The 4,512-nt window shown below is 35.2% G+C and overlaps 1 long non-coding RNA gene across 1 annotated transcript; it reads left to right on the top strand.

The window, feature by feature from the left end:
- The first annotated feature begins 1,537 nt into the window (after window positions 1–1,537).
- LOC133036457 (uncharacterized) lies at window positions 1,538–3,823 on the top strand. The gene is made up of 3 exons (XR_009687096.1): window positions 1,538–2,032; window positions 3,057–3,119; window positions 3,584–3,823. It is a non-coding gene; the product is annotated as an uncharacterized LOC133036457 (long non-coding RNA).
- The last annotated feature ends 689 nt before the right edge of the window (window positions 3,824–4,512 follow it).

Genomic DNA, 4,512 nt, shown 5'->3' with positions numbered 1-4,512 from the left:
GTGGCTCTCCCTCTTAGATCAGTCATTAGGAAGAGATTTCATATTGAGGAGGTGAGGTTCCCTCTTTGCGGGAGGGAGGAAGAAACTATGGAACATTTATTCCTTACCTGTGATATAACTATTCATGTGTGGCGCTCTTCTCCTTGGGGTATTTACCCCATCCAAGATAACGAAATCAGACTATGGGATTGGGTCAAATTCATCTGGGATCTGTCTCACAAGGGATTAAATGGGGAAGAGGTCTTCCTTTATGCTTCAATTGTGGTCGACAATTTATGGCGTACTCGAAATGAAAAGGTCCACAATAATATTACTTTGAATTTGACAAATTGTATTGATTCTATTCAATTTTCTTTTGCAGACTTGCGTGCTACTATTTTCCCTATCCCCGCTCCGTGCCTGGAGGAATGCTGGTCTCCCCCTCCTCAAGACTGGATTAAACAGAATTGTGGTGTCAGAGTGGGGCTTGATAGCATGTATTTAGCAGTGGTGGCCAGAAACCATCTGGGTGAGGTGGTGAAGGTTCACACGGCTTGTTTGGATTTCACTGATGCGCTCTGTGGGGAAGCGGCGGCTTGTTGTTTGTCTATCTCTGCAGCTTTGGAAGTGAAAGCCCAGTATATCATAGTGGAGAGCGATTCGAGGGTAGTTATAAATGCGCTCAATAGGAAGGAGACCCGTTGGGTCATTAGTAACTATGTCTCATTTTGTAACAGTCACTCTTCTTGTTTTTCTAGTTGTATTTTCTCTAATATAAGCAGGACTTGTAATTGTGTTGCCCATAATGTGGCTAAGTGGGCCTTTTCCCACAAGTTGGTTGGTGATATTCCGTTATCCACCATCCCTTTGAATATTTTATGTGATGACTGCGAGGTCTAATTTGTTGTTTAATCAAATACGCTTTCATTCAAAAAAAAAAAAAAGTCCCTCAACACAACCGCACAAAATATTAAATATTATATGTGAGTCATGTGGGTTTATTTAAGTAAAATAATTGTATATTAAATAAAATAAATGTACTTTTAGTACTCTCATACTTTCTACTAGAGGTGGGTGTTCGCGGTGCGGGTGGTGCGATTTTTGACTATTTTTTCAAATTAATCCGCACATGTAGTTTTTTCAATTTCTCAAACTGCACCCGCACCGTAAAACTAAAAAACCGCGCCGCAGAAAATGGTGTGGTGCAGTGCGGTTTTATGCAGTTATTGCAATTTGAATTATCACTAAATAATTAAACTATCACAAATACAATAAAGTTTGAGCAACACATATCAAAAATACCATAAGGCTTGAAAATAAAAATGAAAAAAAGTTTTAAGTTTCAACAATACAATAATTAGTGAGCTTAATGTAATACCCTAAGATTAAGAAAATGGATTAGCAAAACACTAACTAGTTAATTGAGTATTATTGTAGAATTATATTATTATATAATTTATTATATGCGAATTAATATGAAAAATGACATGTTAAGACCCCGTTGGTGTGCCAGGGGCATTTTAGTAATTTTGACATGAGAAGGGTAAAACAGTGAATTTAATTTATTTACGTGCTTATGAGCTATTTTATTATATAGTATATCTGTTGTGTCCTTTTTCAGGTGTGTTTTAACAAGTTGACGCGGTATAGTCACAACCAGGTATTTCGGGCCGAACCGGATTTAGGGCCGAAATATAATTTTGGGATAAATTATTGACATTTTATTTATGTGTGAATAATCTGAACTTTTTATTTTGAGTTTATTTGTGATGTGAATGACCATTTTGTCCTTGAATGCTTTTAAGTGTGTTATATGGCCCTATGGGCAATATGGTAATTTGGCCTACATGTATTATTTGTAGTAAATGGAATTATTTGTAAAAGAGAGATTTTATTTTCTGGTTTTTCAACACCCAGCCTACCCCTCTCTCTCTCTCTCTCCCTAAACTTCTTTTCCAAGTTTTGATTTTTGTTCAGAAATAGCTTGAATTTTTGCTAACTTTTGGAGCTTGGAATTTGGAGGTGTTGAGGATTGTTTTTGCTATAATTTGAGGTAGTAATTACTGTTTTAAATTTAATTTTCCCTTGCTGAAATTTGTTGAGAGTAATGTTTTTAGGCTTTGAATGCATGAGGGTTGAAAAGGGGAGCTAATGGTGATTTCTTTGTAACTTGAACTTGTTTAATTATGGATTTTGCACCTATGTTGTTAGCAAGTTTTAGGGCTGTTTTTCAAGTTGAGAAATCTGATTTTTATCCCAATTTATTATTGTTGGATGATGGTGAAGCATGTGGGGATTTTCAAGTTCTTGAATTGCATGTATGTGTTAATTGGGTTGTTCTTCATGTTATGAACTTGTGGTGTCTTAAATTCTTGATCTTTGCTTTGGGTGTGATTAATTGAGTTATATTTTGTGTTTATATTATGATTTATAGCTCTGAATTTATTTTGCTTGAAGCTTGAGATTTTGACTTGGATGAGCAAGTCTTTATTGTTGGAGTTTTATGGATTTAAGCTCTTGGTTTGGAGCTTAGTTTAGATGTTGTTAAATCTGAACTTTGAGGGGTATATGGTTGGATTTTGATGCATGTTTTATGTATTTTAATGCCCTATTTTAGAACTTGCTTGTTAGTGGTGTATGACTTTGAATTATATGAAAATTTGTGTCGAATTGGTTTAATTTTGGGACTGAAATTTGTTGTTGGTTTTTGGTGTTGTTGGAGAGTCAATTAGGTGTAATTCCTCTCTAATTACTTGGTTTATGCTAGGTGAAAGTTTGGTATGATTGTGGGTTGATATAGCATGAAAATTGGTATTTTTGGATGCATTTTCGTGACTGGAAACTGGGTTTCCTGGGTTTTTAAACCCAGTAGCCGCGACCATTTTATTGCAGCATATTGTGTTTTTTTTTTGGTCATAACTTTTGACTTGGGACTCCGCTTGGGACGTTCTTTATATCGTTGGAAAGCTCTTGTCAAGCTCTATGTGAATATCTAGAATTTAAATGTCCAGTTTATAATTTGTGAAAATGGATGAAGAGATTAACCCTATACTTGTGTATCCCAAAATTGTGACTAGGATTACCGACACTTGGTCAGGAGCACCCGGGGATTTGAAATCTCCATATTTGTGGGACATCAGGTAAGACAGTAGTTAGCACGTAGAAATATGCGCAATGGCGCTTATATAGAATGTGATATATATGAGAAACTAGAAACAAGGATTAAAGTTATTACTCTAAAGTGAGCGGTTTCTTGGCTTAGGGTTATTACCGAAGTAAATTGTTAATATGTAATTGTTATGCCATGATATATATATATAAATGTATATTGAAGTAAAGGGTTATGTGTTCAAGACATAATCGGGTTGGACTCGGTAACTAGAACCGAGATGAATCGTTCTAAGGCCTTAATGTAAATAGACGTGTGAGCGTAACACGTAGGTCTATGCCACATAGACATAAATAGGCGTGTGAGCGTAACACGCGGGTCTGTGTCATACAGACAAAAGTGAAATGGCATTAATATTTATGTGATGTGTATTTATGATTATCGATATATTTTACTGTCTTGTTGGGCTTGGCTCACAGGTGCTCTACTGTGCAGGAAAGGGCAAATTTGTTTCTAATCAACCATGAGTGTGGGAGCTGGACGATGAATGTACATGTTCGGGCCACACTAGACCAAGCGGGTTGGGGTCTACCAGTGTTGAAACTTTTGTAACTCTATTTTGCCACTTAGGTCGGCTAAGGGAAAAGACTTGTAATATTTTGTAAAATAATTTTTGGGATTCCGAAACATGTAACTTTTGTTTGTAAGGTTAAAATTATCACAAGTTTATTTTCATTCCGTTTTCGTTAAAAGTTTAATTTCTACGCTTATTTTATTAGTAATCCCGTTTGGAGGATTAGGGTTTCTTAATCATCTTGGGTAGTGTCCCTAAATGTTAGGGCGTTACATTTAGGTTGGGCCATCACATATGTGACCTAAATAAATATAAAAAATTGGTATTTTTATAATATGCAGTGCGGTGCGGTTTGAACCGCGTATTAACAATTCAAAACTGCAAATTGCACTGCACCGCACTGCGCTGTTTATGAAAAATTCAAACCGCGACTGCACTGCATACACATAAATGTGGTGTGGTGCGGGCGGTTTGATGAACACCCCTACTTTCTACAACCGATTTATTCCACAAAATATTAGCTCCAAAGTTTAATATTATTTAATGAATGAGCAATTTAGTAAAATTATGATATTTGTGTAGGATCTAAAATGTAAACTTAATATAATTTTTTAGGAACTAACTTGTATACATATGGAGTAATATATGCATCCAATAAGTAATAATTTATACCGAGGAACTGACTTGTATATATAGAGAATAATATATGCATACAATAAATGGGAACTTTGTAGCAATATATTAAGGAAACTAACTTGTATATATATGGAGCATTTATATAATGAGTAATAATTTATATCCAGAGTAAATATTATAGACTCACGTGCTAATATTTTGTAGTCAACAAGAA

This window comes from Cannabis sativa, chromosome 4, assembly GCF_029168945.1.
Source record: "Cannabis sativa cultivar Pink pepper isolate KNU-18-1 chromosome 4, ASM2916894v1, whole genome shotgun sequence".
Classification (NCBI taxonomy): domain Eukaryota; kingdom Viridiplantae; phylum Streptophyta; class Magnoliopsida; order Rosales; family Cannabaceae; genus Cannabis; species Cannabis sativa.
Note: the sequence above shows the minus strand (reverse complement) of the source record. Positions and strands in the feature narration are given on the sequence as shown.